The 14459-nt window shown below is 44.0% G+C and overlaps 1 pseudogene; it reads left to right on the top strand.

The window, feature by feature from the left end:
• The first annotated feature begins 2239 nt into the window (after positions 1-2239).
• LOC106990799 (pepsin B-like) lies at positions 2240-14459 on the top strand (annotated as a pseudogene).

Here is a 14459-nt window from a genome sequence, read left to right as displayed (position 1 = left end):
GGTTGGGGTGGGCTAGGCTGGTTTATCATGGCCTCAGCTGGGCTGACTGAGGTCTCTTTTTATGAAACCTCCCATTCTTCATCTGGCTAGTTTATAAGATTGTGGTTTCATTGTTACTAGAAAGCAAGAGAGAAAGCTCCAATAGGCAATTAATTTTTAAATCTCTTCCTGAAGCGTATTTACTATTGTTCCATTGGTCAAAGCAAGTTAAATGCCCAAGCCCAGAGGTAGAATGGTAGGAAATTATCCAAGTGGATACATGGAGGCATAAATAAACTGGAGGATATTACTGCAATAACAAGTTCAATATGACTTTAAGAAAAGCTAAAACATCTAAGATTAGATGTCTGTGTTTGCGTGTGCGTGTGCGTGCGCATGCATGCATGTGCTTTGATAGGGCAGTTGGATGAAAGGGCTCCGTGTTTGCAGTAAGGTCTGATGGAATAGAGATGGATTACATTCCATTCTGGACACTGAATTGTCAGAGTTTTTCTCCTACTTGTTGTATAAACCCTACCCTCATCTCCTTAAAGGTTAGGAATTATATATTTAATTGGACATTCTTAGAGTAGAAAAGAGATAGAGGTGAAGATTTTCCCACCAGCTCCTATATGGACAATAAATATTTCTGATGAATCTTTGTGATTTTTTTCTGTCCCCTTTTCTGCATGTGCCTTATTCAAATAAAATGTGCCTGGAAGTTTATACTTACCTATATGTTTAAAAGAATTCTAACTTATAAGCTTCCTGGTACTTATCTTTTAGATATAAACTGGTTGAGACTTCCAGCTTCATCATCTATCTCACAACACAGATCAGTGGACAGTCAAGGTTTACCTGTACTGTTACAGGGAAAAGGGCAGAGGAGAGTTCAGTGTTGAAGTTACATGTTCTATTGTGAATTTATTCTGAAAGTGAACTTACTCTGACATGAAACCTGAGAAATATTGGTTTTATCTGAGGTAACTATTAGGATTTTTATGCTTATGAAATATATAATAGTAAGGTCAGGTATTGGGGGGTAAGTAGCTGTCTTTGCCATACATTTGCCCTTTTGGCGATTCACATATCCGTGCAAACCCTTCTTTTATGTTTAGAAACCACATGTTATCTTTCTGGAAAATGTCTCCAAAGTCCTTCCCGTTACTTCATCCACCTCAGAGGGTTTTGGGGTGGTACACAGTCCTTGGGGAATTGCATGGCAGGGATAGAAATTTATGAAAGAATCAAAATTTAAAGTAAGATGCTAATAATTGTCAGACTGTGAAGTCAGAGCCTGAGGAAATAATGTTCATTTTCTGTTTTACTCCACTGTACCTGCCCTGGGGTGGTCAGTAGAGTTGGATCTCTCTCTCTCTTTTACACACACACACACACACACACACACACACACACACACACACACACACACACATTCAATCTCTGCTTGCTTTTACTTGCTTTAATTTTGCAAATAGTCTTCTTCATCTGATCAAGTCAATTGCTGATGCAATTCTCAGAAAATATCTTCCCAGTGTTAAGAATACTTCTTTCATATGATAACTCCATGTCAGTCTCAAGAAACACTCTGGTGGCCTCATGAGGGTCAGGTGCCAATCCTGGTATCAGACACTGTTTGTGGGGAATGAGGCTCCAAAACTAGGTCTAAGTAATGTACCCACACTGAAACCAGAAGTGGCGGAGGGAATGCACAGTGTGCCTCTCTAGAAGGAAATGGAAGTAAGAGAAGTGTGGATTCCTAAGAAAGGCTGCTGGAGCTGACAAAATCTAATACAACTCATGGTATTACTGTGTAGGTTTGTCGAACTACAGTGCTCAAAGCACCTGGTATTTTGCACTCTCTGACTTAACAGCTGGAGGTATGGATTTATTTTTTGACATTTTTTGAGGACAGAGGCTAAGTTAACAGTGAGAAGGAATATTTAGAATGTTAGAGCTGAACTTAGACCCCCATCTATAAGGTCTTTTATTTAAAAAAATATTTATTATTTGGCTGTGTCGGGTCTCAGTTATGGCAGGCGGAATCTTTAGTTGTGGCGTGTGAACTTAGTTGTGGCGTGTGGGATCCAGTTCTCTGACCAAGGATTGAACCTAGGCCGCCGGCATCAGGAGCAGGGAATCTTAGCCACTGGACTACCAGGGAAGTAGCCCTGTCTCTAGAGTCGATGGAGCATGCTGTCCTCCAGAGTACAGTTCTGCCCCATGCCTTCCCTGGATCTGGCTCAGTGTCTAGCACAACATGGACCATGAGAAGAGCTTTCTTTGGGATGCAGCAAGCAGCAATTCAAATTCAGTAAGTTTGGCTCCTGAAATTTAGAGCAGGTCTTCAAGTTGGGAAAATTTTACTCCAAAAATTAGCTGGGAGTTTATTGGAAATGTCTGCAGGTGACATACTCCTGTCCCTAGTCTTAACTAGCATCAATTGGGGACCTCCTTTGTGGGAATAAGGGACTATTTTCTGTTGATTTTCTTTGATGCTCACCCTTAATTTTTCACTGCAGTATAGCTTCAATCTACTTCTAAGTTTTTCATTAATGTCTTTAGAAAGAAAACTATAATCTCTGGAGAGTGGAGATTGTGACTTTGGAGAAGGGATTGTATTGATCTCTGCATGTAGGATGATACAACACATCAAAAGAGGGCAGAATAACAGTGAGTTCTAAAGTTATAGCCTTTCCAGACCTTACTTCCTCCTGCCCAGTATCTGTGGTTTGTAAGTACTTCATTAACTTAAATACTTGTAATTGTACCCTACTAATTGTACATGATTATGAATTAACAACTGAAGAGTTATGTTGTACATGAAGTCCTAGAGTCAGTCTTGAAATGTCCACTCCGAATGGGCTAAATTTCATGATTTCATGATCGTACAGTCAGTTCATTGCTGGCAAAATAAAAGCCTCACCCTTGCATATTCCTCACACATCTCAGTTTGCAAGCCCTCAAAAATGGCACCATATAATAACCAAAGGACTCAGTGGTAACAAATATTTAGATAAGTAATACATCAAAGCCTCCAATGCCTAATTGCAAGCTTTCCCCTAATGATTCCCTAAAGGTCAGGGAGCTCTAGAACCCAACACCTTCCTCTAATTCCTTGTCTTCTTTGCACTTTTCCAGATGGGTGCTGTCACTCAGACTGGATAAACGTGAGCTGAGAAGTGGAGGAATTTTTCAGTTCTTGAATGATGCTTCATAAGAATTATAGCACCTGCTGGATATGCCCCACCTGACTCTTCAAACTCTTCATACTTACTGTGATAAGAACAACTGGCCATGCCCGTGGTCTTTTTAGACACTGTGATCAGTTCCCACAGGGATATGGCACACCATACAAATTTACTTAAGTCTGAAAGAGCTGCAGCTGTCAAGCAGCAATGTTAGTGTTTGTCTCCTATCAGATCCATTGCCATGAAGAGAAGGTAATGTGCAACCTTTGCCTAACAGGGAACAGAAACCTGTGTAATGTTCCCCTCTTTGGTGGAAAATTCGGAGGGATTTTTCTGAGTGGAAGCCACTGTGGTATAGGCAGTAGGTGGTATGTCGGGAATCAGGTCCCTACAAGACTTTAACACCAGTGAGAGAGACAAGACCATCATTCAAATGATTATCTGAGAGAACTCAAGAGATCACACTGTGCTTTGCAGACCTTGTTTTACTTGTATGAGAAAGCAGACAGCTTAGGTACTGATATCATTCAGCAAAGATTTTTAAAGTGCCATAGTAGAGCCTGCAGTGTGTGGGTTGACAAGAAGCCAGAGACAGAGATGTGTCGTGGGAGAAGTCTTAGGAACTGCTGGAAAGCAGATAGTTTGTCTGTCTAACGTGGGTAGGAAGAGGGCAGGGTGCAGGCTAACAGGGGCATGGCTAATAAGCAGGTACCAGTTATATCCACCTAGGAAAGTGACCTGTGGGTGCTATGTACTTCGCTCACTTTCTAATTTGAATTTTGAAGTCACATAAAAGCTTCAAGATTTCTAAAAATTTTTCTAAGTTAGAAATACTGCCACTAGGTGGCAGCAGCATCAGTTCAGTTCAGTTCAGTCGCTCAGTCGTGTCCGCCTCTTTGCGACCCCATGAATCGCAGCACGCCAGGCCTCCCTGTCCATCACCAACTCCCGGAGTTCACTCAGACTCACGTCCATCGAGTTGGTGATGCCATTCAGCCATCTCATCCTCTGTCGTCCCCTTCTCCTCCTGCCCCCAATCCCTCCCAGCATCAGAGTCTTTTCCAATGAGTCAACTCTTCGCATGAGGTGGCCAAAGTACTGGAGTTTCAGCTTTTGCATCATTCCTTCCAAAGAAATCCCAAGGTTGATCTCCTTTAGAATGGACTGGTTGGATCTCCTTGCAGTCCATGATTGCATTTTATATTTTTTAAATGGAGGCAAGAAGAAAGCTAGGAGAGTATGAGAAAAGAATTAGACTATTAAATCAAATATAAATATCTGTTATTATCATTCAAGTTGATGCTTACAGGCACACTGAAGCAAAGAGACTGCACACAGAGGCCTATGAAAGGAAGTCATGGTTAGACAGAAGTTGAGTTCAGACAAAGCAGACTTGAAATCCTTAGTTCAGTTCAGTCACTCAGTCGTGTCTGACTCTTTGTGACCCCATGGACTGCAGCACGCCAGGCTTCCCTGTCCATCACCAACTCCCAGAGCCTACTCAAACTCATGTCCAGCACATCATTGATGCCATCCAACCATCTCATCCTCTGTCGTCCCCTTCTCCTTCCGCCTTCAATCTTTTCCAGCATCAGGGTCTTTTCCAATGAGTTGGTTCTTTGCATCAGGTGGCCAACGTATTGGAGTTTCAGCATCAACACCAGTCCTTCCAATGAATATTCAGGACTGATCACCTTTAGGATGGACTGGGTGGATCTCCTTGAAGTCCAAGGGATTCTCAAGAGCCTTTTCCAACACCACAGTTCAAAAGCATCAATTCTTCAGTGCTCAGCGTTCTTCACAGTCCAACTCTCACATCCATAGATGACCACTGGAAAAACCATAGCCTTGACTAGATGGACCTTTGTTGGCAAAGTAATATCTCTGCTTTTGAATATGCTGTCTAGGTTGGTCATAGCTTTCCTTCCAAGGAGTGAGTGTCTTTTAATTTCACGGCTGCAATCACCATCTTCAGTGATTTTGGAGCCCCAAAAAATAAAGTCTGACACTGTTTCTACTGTTTTCCCATCTATTTCCCATGAAGTGACGGGACTAGATGCCATGACCTTAGTTTTCTGAATGTTGTTAAATACTTACTTGTGCCTCTCATTAGCTTTGATTTTGTACTAGTTATTGAACCTAAGTTTCATATTCCTGTGGAAAGTATCTGAAAGTTACGATTTGGTGCTAATAGTATGGGCTTCTCAGGTGGCTCAGTGGTAAAGAATCGGCCTGCCAGTGCAGGAACTGCAGGAGACAGAGGTTTGATCCCTGGATCAGGAAGATCCCCTAGAAAATGAAATGGCAACCCACTCCAATATTCTTTTCTGGAAAATCCCATGGACAGAGGAGCTGATGGGCTACAGTCCATGAGGTCACAAAGAGTCAGATGCAACTGAGCTCGCACACAGGGCTGCTAATAGTATAGAAGCTCCCTTTCTTTCTTTCTTTCCTCTCATCTTTCTTCCCCCTTTCCTCCCTCTTTTTCTCTTATTACTGGCTCATCTCTCTACAGCCTTGTCTATGTAGTAAAGCGATTCATAGTGGGAGTGTTCAAGTCAATTGAGAGAGTGAAAGAATAGCCTAACAAGGAGCTGCAGGGGAAAGAAGGAAAACACACGCAAGTCCACCGGGCAAAATATCCAGTGGCTCCACACACTGTATAATCTCCTTTTTCTGAAAAGATTCACAGGAACCTAGAGCAACTGTTTGAATGTTCTTGAGGCTACAATAACTGCATAGGCATCTTAACGTACATAGAGTCTCAGAGCTGGAAGGTACTTTAGTGGATCTCCTATTTCAAATCCCACATTTTACAGATAGAGGAACTAGAGGCAGGTAAATGACACAGCTGACCTCAATTCACCTAGAACTAAAACTATCTCTTAATAAAATTCTCTTCTCACAGATGTGTATAACGGACTTTTGGACTCAGAGGGAGAGGGAGAGGGTGGGATGATTTGGGAGAATGACATTCTAACATGTATACTATCATGTGAATTGATTCGCCAGTCTATGTCTGACGCAGGATGCAGCATGCTTGGGGCTGGTGCATGGGGATGACCCAGAAAGATGTTATGGGGAGGGAGGTGGGAGGGGGGTTCATGTTTGGGAATGCATGTAAGAATTAAAGATTTTAAAATTTAAAAAATAAAAAAAAATATTAAAAAAAAAATAAAATAAAATTCTCTTCTTTCCATGCCACCTTTCACTCTAGACTCTCTAGCTCCCTTTGCAAGTATGTGACCAGGAAGGAGGAGAATGGTGGTGGAAGTATCTAACACTGGAAGAGAAGGGGAGACTAGTGTGTGTGTGTGCATGTGTGAATGTAGGCATGTGTCTGTAAAGCTGGACAGTGGATAGACACTGGGAAAAGAGAAAAAAGCGATTCTTCTCCCTCTTTGAGTAGTCTGATATTACAAAGCAGAAAACACTTTTGGAAGAGGATATTGTCTTTCAAGACCAGGTCTTAGCTGGTCAAAGGTTTGCAATTAAGGATAAAAAAGTGAAATACTGAGAACATTTGACTCCAGGTGGAAAGGAGAATTGGTGGGAGAAGCCTCTTATTCCCCAAGGAAATCATGTGGGCAAAATGCGACTTCCAGTGGGCCAACTTCTTTCCCATCCTTTGGACAAGGCTTGGCTGCTTAATGAGGGTGACAAACCTTTCTTTGCAGTCTTTCTACTTTGGGGAGATCAGCATTGGGACACCACCCCAAAATTTTCTGGTCCTCTTTGACACAGGCTCCTCCAACCTGTGGGTGCTGTCCACCTACTGCCAGACAGGCCTGTTGTGAGTACACCACCATCACCACCACCCCTGAGTGGGAGGGGCAGCAACCAAATTGAGCACAGGCTTATACTGCTGAGTCCAGAGTTCTTGCTGCATAAACATTATCTCTTCCTGCTAAAGTTGGGAACATCTGGATGTCTTGCCCTTGGTCTACATTTCAGAAGTGCTGACAGTTCTGGGGAGAGACAGCAGACACAGACTGAGGCTTCCATTCCTTTCTACTTTGTCTTTCCCTCAGCTCTCTCCCATACGCTGGAATTCCTGGCATTTTTGAAGAGATCCATCCCTCAGGGATGGTGGGTTGGAGAGAATTTTGGCAATGTATGTTATTCAAGGGGACAGGCTTTGCTGTGGCCAACATAGTGTGTCTACAGCACAAAATTGCTGAGGCTGAGGCCTTATCACATCCGTGGTCTGATGACCCTAGGTTGTCAAGGGTAAGTTGTCTCCAAGTATTTTGGGAATTAATGATTGACAGTAATATTTTATCTTCCTATAGCCACTCACAATAGGTTCAACCCCAGCAAGTCCTCTACTTTGAGTCTCAACAGACACACCTATATGCTGTCTTATGGGAGTGGAAGCCTGAGTATGGTCCTGGGATATGACACTGTGTCTGTGAGTGATATTCTCATAACTGCGGAGGCTCTGTGGTCTGCCTCCTAGTTTCTAGAGCCTCAAGCTTCCAGAAAAATCCATAATTACTAATTTAGTACAACCTCCCTGGAAGCTAAGAGTTGGAAAGAATGTCAAAGGCCATGTAATTCAATCTTCCTCCCAAGACAGGCTTCCACAGCAGTCCTGACTGCAGAAACTCTTTATGTGATGCTAAGGTTGCTATGTCTTGTGACTTTGTTTCCTAGTCTTAACTCTGCCCCCTGAAACCACCTAGAATAAATCCCCTCTCTCCTCCACACAGTTTCACTTTGGATATTTGATGACTTGTCCTTTCACTATTTTCTTATTTCCTCATGTCTAATTCTCAAAGTTCTCTGTGGTTCTTGCACATGGATTGTTGAGCATAAAACCAACTTTATGGTTTTATAAATAGAAAAATAAATAGAAGAATAGAAAAAAAAAACTATTCTTTCACTATAAATGGATACGGAAACTATAACTCCAGAAAATGATTACCTCTGCTTCCCCAACACCTACCTATTTTTTTCTGGGATACACATGGTTGGCTGATACTGTTGCCATTTCCCCTTCCACCCTTGCCCTCATGTTTGAGCTCAGCATGAGAAAAGCCAACTTCTTCTCCTGGGAGGGGTTCTATATCCCAGACCCTGGGCACCTAAGTCTGGAAGAATTTACCCATCTGAACTGTGAAGCTCTCTGTTAGCTCACTCAGGGTTCAGAACATTGTCATTGATAACCATGAATTTGGCCTGAGTGAGAATGAGCCCAGTGACCCTTTCTACTATTCAGACTTTGATGGGATTATGGAGATGGCCTACCCCGGCTTGGTAGTCAGGGGCACCCCAGCATTCACACAGAACATGCTGCAGTGGGACAAGCTGACCCAACCCTTCTTCAGCTTCTACTTCTCTTGGTAAGAACTCTTGTCCCGGGAAGGACCCATCAAATGAGGCTCTGTAGGGGCTTTGGACAACTCAACATCAGACAGAGCCCAGGTAAAAAAAGTTTCCTTATACAATGAGTATAATGTGTAATATACAACCCCACATATATTTCTGAAAATTTGTAATTACATTTTTGGGGGAATTTTATTTTAAATGCACTGGAAGAATTTTTAATAATGGCCATACTAGCCATATGATGACTCTCTTCTTAAAAATGGACAATGCTCCTTCAACATTTGTTCAGTAAATCCAGAGATTGCTGTGTTAGATTTGCACAGCTGTAGAGTGATTGAATAAACTCCATGAGCATTTACTATAAAGAGAACAGAAGTGAAGTGATAACTATAACAACACCTCTGGCTTTATATGGAGTGCAGCACTTTCACAGCATCATCTTTCAGGATTTGAAATAGCTCAACTGGAATTCCATCACCTCCATTAGCTTTGGAAAAGGTCAGTTTTTATTCCAATCGCAAAGAAAGGCAATGCCAAAGAATGCTCAAACTACCGCACAATTGCACTCATCTCACACACTAGTAAAGTAATGCTCAAAATTCTCCAAGCCAGGCTTCAGCAATATGTGACGTGAACTTCCAGATATTCAAGCTCGTTTTAGAAAAGGCAGAGGAACCAGAAATCAAATTGCCAACACCCTCTGGATCATGGAAAAAGTAAGAGAGTTCCAGAAAATCATCTATTTCTGCATTATTGACTATGCCAAAGCCTTTGACGGTGTGGATCACAATATACTGTGGAAAATTCTGAAAGAGATGGGAATACAGACCACCTGACCTGCCTCTTGAGAAAGCTGTATGCAGGTCAGGAAGCAACAGTTAAAACTGGACATGGAACAACTGGTTCCAAATAGGAAAAGGAGTACGTCAAGGCTGTATATTGTCACCCTGCTTATTTAACTTATATGCAGAGTACATCATGAGAAATGCTGGGCTGGAAGAAGCACAAGCTGGAATCAAGATTGTCCGGAGAAATATCAATAACCTCAGATATGCAGATGATATCACTCTTATGGCAGAAGGTGAAGAGGAACTAAAAAACCTCTTGATGAAAGTGAAAGAGGAGAGTGAAAAAGTTGGCTTAAAGCTCAACATTCAGGAAACTAAGATTATGGCATCTGGTCCCATCACTTCATGGGAGATAGATGGGGAAACAGTAGAAACAGTGTCAGACTTTATTTTTTTGGGCTCCAAAATCACTGAAGATGGTGATTGCAGCCATGAAATTAAAAGACACTTACTCCTTGGAAGGAAAGTTATGACCAACCTAGACAGCATATTCAAAAGCAGAGACATTACTTTGCCAACAAAGGTCCGTCTAGTCAAGGCTATGGTTTTTCCAGTAGTCATGTATGGATGTGAGAGTTGGACTGTGAAGAAAGCTGAGCACTGAAGAATTGATGCTTTTGAGCTGTGGTGTTGGAGAAGACTCTTGAGAGTCCCTTGGACTGCAAGGAGATCCAACCAGTCCATCCTAAAGGAGATCAGTCCTGGGTGTTCATTGGAAGGACTGATGTTGAAGCTGAAACTCCAATACTTTGGCCACCTCATGCGACGAGTTGACTCATTGGAAAAGACTCTGATGCTGGGAGGGATTGGGGGTAGGAGGAGAAGGAGATGACAGAGGATGAGATGGCTGGATGGCATCACCGACTCGATGCACAAGAGTCGGACACGACTGAGCGACTGAACTGAACTGAACTGAACTGGCTTTATAAAATATTCTTGTAGCAATAACTTCAAATGACATCTGAAAAATCCTATTAGCCCTATTTTGCCAGTGAGGAAATGGAGGCTTAAACATGATGTGAATGTTAAACAAGTTCAGTCTTTGGTAGGCATGAAGCTAAGACTCCAGCTAAAAAATCTTGATCAGAAATCCAGTACTTTTCATCTGGACTCAAACTTCATGGCAAATTTTACTCCCTGCTCCTTTATTCCTAAACACATGGTCCTCAGGGTACCTGATCCAAATGGCTTACTCTGATGACTGGCAGGCCAAGATAGTAAATACAGGAGGCCTAGAACCTCTTCAGATTATCTAGCTATCAAATTGACCCTGATAGGAGCGTCCCCATCATGGCCCGCTCGGGGTCTCTGTCAGGCCCCATCCCAGTCACTCTCAGTGGGGTTTCTTCTTATCCTCTCCCTTTCGGGGAAGGCCTCTCTGGGATAAGCTTACAGTCTGTTTTCAGGTGCCCGTCCTCTCCTTTTTGATGCAGTCTGTGTTTCCAAGTCTCTGCCGCTTTGGGTGTTTCTCTGAGAATTCTCTCTATTGTACCTTGAGCCAGGTGGAGTCTGAGGAGCGGCTGAGAGGACAGCATACCCTTGTTCTGCAGTTCCTCCCTGTCTGAAGGAGAGAGGAAAGAGGGGAGGAGAGAGAGGAACTGCCTGACCCATTTGTGCTGCAGGACTCATGCCCTTGGCCTTTCTCCCCAGCCAGCCGACTTATCAGTATGGTGGAGAGATTATCTTGGGAGGCGTGGACACTCAGCTCTATTCCGGTGATCTCGTCAGGACCCCTGTCACCTGGGAGCTGTACTGGCAGATTGTCATCCAGGAGTAAGTAGAGTGGACAGTTCCTAGGGATTATGGGCACTCCCATAGTCCCCCAGCATGACAGTATTGCCTGTTCCTCTCATGACACGAATTTCTTAAACAATTACCAAACCCCCAGGCTGAGGTGGTCCTGGAGCTCAGTAGATGCTGGCATCTAGCTCTTGACTGAACCTTTAGAACTGGCCACTGAGCTTCGCCATGCCAGCAGGTTGGTCATCACAGCTTTGTTCTTAAAACTTCATTATACCATCAGCATAATTTCTACCCACTTCCATCATCAGTAAGAGTAATGCTGTCACTTTTTCTTGGGGATGGTCTTGATCACCGCCTCTTGTACAATGTCACAAACCTCTGTCCGTAGTTCTTCAGGCATTCTGTCAATCACATCTAATTCCTTGAATCAGTTTGCACTTTTACTGTATAATCGTAAGGGATTTGATTTAGGTCATACCTGGTCTAGTGGTTTTCCCTACTTTCTTCAATTTAAGTCTGAATTTTGCAATAAGGAGTTCATGATCTGAGCCACAGTCAGCTCCCAGTCTTGTTTTGCTGACTGTATAGAGCTTCTCCATCTTTGGCTTCAAAGAATATAATCAATCTGATTTTGGTATTGACCATCTGGCTTTTGAATGTGGCATTGGAGAAGACTCTTGAGAGTTTCTTGGACTGCGAGATCAAACCAGTCCACCCTAAAGGAAATCAGTTCTGAATATTCATTGGAAGGACTGATGTTGAAGCTGAAACTCCAATACTTTAGCCACCTGATGCAAAGAACTGACTTTTTGGAAAAGACCCGGATGCTGGGAAAGATTGAAGGCGGGAGGAGAAGGGGACGACAGAGGATGAGATGGCTGGATGGCAACACTGACTTGATGGACATGAGTTTGAGTAGGCTCTGGGAGTTGGTGACGGACAGGGAAGCCTGGCATGCTGTGGTCCATGGGGTCACAACGAGTCGGACATGACTGAGGGACTGAACCGAACTGAATTGAATGCGGTCACTGGTGTTTTCCACATTCCAGATATGCTAAATATTTTACTATACTATTGCATATAAGAATATACAACACTATAAGGATGTCAGCATCATATTGTATTCTATAGATAAAAAGAAATCAAGGCTGGGAGGTTAGTAAGTTATCCAAAGTCACACATTTCACGAATTTTAAAATCTGAGCACAAGCTTATCAGATCTCCAAATTTATGACTGTGAGTCTGTTACTTCTATACTTAAAGCCGCCAAGTATTTTCCATCACATGCAAGTTTAAAGACAAAATGCCTTGGCCTTGTACTCAAGACCGTACAAAACCTAGGCCTTACCTATCAATACAGCCTTCCCACTACTTCCTGATCTGAAGCATAGATGTCATCAAGTTATGCACCTTGTCATAACTTTCCGGCTTCTTTTGTTTGTGTCACCTGGTGTACCCCTCTTCTCCTCTGTGCTTATTTGAACTTTAGGCAAACTTCAGAGCCTGGATTAATTCCTATCTCCTCCAAAACCTCTCCTGGAGGCCCAGTCTATGGTGATCTCTCTTTGAATCCAATGTATTTACCTGTGCTCGTATCACAGGTTGTATGTCCTAATTGCTGGGTAAGCATTGGAAAAACCTGGCACAAGTGGATTAAAGAAGACATGCACAGTTTTTGCTTTCCAAGGACTGGAGAGGTCCCCAGTCCAAGACTGAGGCTGTTATTCCAGTAATCACAAAGGCCCAGTGGCATCACGTGGGCGGATGTGTCATAGAGTGCCCCTGCTTCCCGGAAGATGCAGAATGTTAGAGCTCCTGAACTGGTGGGTGATAAGAGGAGGACAGGGCTCATGACTGCAGAAGAGGCACCTGACTTTTTCTTTGTACTGGTGCCTCTGTCAGGTTTGCAATTGCGACCAGGCCACTGATTGGTGTTCTGAAGGCTGCCAGGCCATTGTGGATACAGGGACTTTCCTGCTGGCTGTTCCCCAGCAGTTCATGACCTCCTTCCTGCAGGCAATGGGAGCCCAGGATAATGAGAATGGTGATGTGAATAACCAGAAGCCAAGGGTTTCTCTGCACATGCAGGTAGCCTCAGGACAGGAGCCCGACAGCATGAGTTCATGAGAGGGAGGAAGAAGCGTTGTGGGGGACCCGAACCCCTGGCAGGACAGAACCAGTGGAAACAAAGCTTGAACCTCCAATGCAAAGAAGGGAAAAGGGAGAGGGTAGTACTGACTCCATCTAGACTGTGAGGGTGCGCTGAGTGGCTGTCAGGAGGTGCTGCTTGTCCACTGCAGGTTCTAGGAGCACATTTCAGCTCAGTCTGGCTGCTGCCATTTGCATGAAATAGAGTCTGGGCACAATGTACTTCTCCATTCCACTTGGTTTTCTTCCTTCACTAGGAATGCACCTTTGGGCTTTACTCTGAATAGCCTTCCGTCCCCATGTCTGCTCTCCTTGGTACCCATAGCTGGTTTGCTTTTCCTTGCATGCAAATATCTGTGTGTGTGTGTGTGTGTGTGCATGCGTGTGTGTGTGTGTGAGAGAGAGAGAGAGAGATGAATACATGGACTGGTGCACACACACCTGGCCATGAGAGGGTGTGACTGTACTTGTGCAAATGTGTGCCCATGCCTTTTCTCTGTGATTTGAGGTTAGAATTTGGTCCTGGAAAAGCCTAACTCCTTATGACCATATCTGTACTCCCAAAATCTGAGAGCTGAGGTGTGTTTAAGGGAGGAGTCAAGAAGCCAGAGGGTTGGTCAGTGTTGCGCCTGGGAGTCAGGCCTGGCCTTCCAGTGTCTGCAACAGTCTCTGCTGGACAGTGGAGGAGAGAGTCCCACAGGAAAAGGGGGCCTTGTTCTGCAGCGTTGCCTCTTTTCTCTCAGTTTGTGGTGAGCTGAGACTCTGTGGAGAGTCTGCCTACCATCACCTTCACCATCGGCAGGCTCCAGCTCCCACTGCTGCCCTCCGCCTACGTCTTCAATGTACACATTTGTCCCAGGGTCCCTGCATATGTGCTCGGATGGGCCCAGAGGCTGTTCTGTGTCCCAGCTCACATCTGGGCACCTATGAGCAATTCCCAGGGGCAGGACTGAGGGTGAACAAGAAGTCAGGGGCTCCCAGGTGTCATGGGACATAGGGTGGGGGACATTTCCATGGGGCAAGGCCTCTGCAATGCTGCTGGTGATGGCCTGTTTGTTGTCTCTTCAGAACAATGACTACTGCACACTGGGGATTGAGGCCACTTACCTGTCCTCCTCCAGCAGGGAGCCCCTGTGGATTCTGGGTGATGTCTTCCTCAAGGAGTTTTACTGTCTTCGACATGGCCAACGACTAGGTGGGCTTTGCCCTATCTGCCTAG

Source organism: Ovis aries, chromosome 1, assembly GCF_016772045.2.
Source record: "Ovis aries strain OAR_USU_Benz2616 breed Rambouillet chromosome 1, ARS-UI_Ramb_v3.0, whole genome shotgun sequence".
Lineage (NCBI taxonomy): Eukaryota > Metazoa > Chordata > Mammalia > Artiodactyla > Bovidae > Ovis > Ovis aries.
The sequence above is the reverse complement of the archived record's forward strand: the minus strand, read 5'-3'. Positions and strand labels throughout refer to the sequence as shown.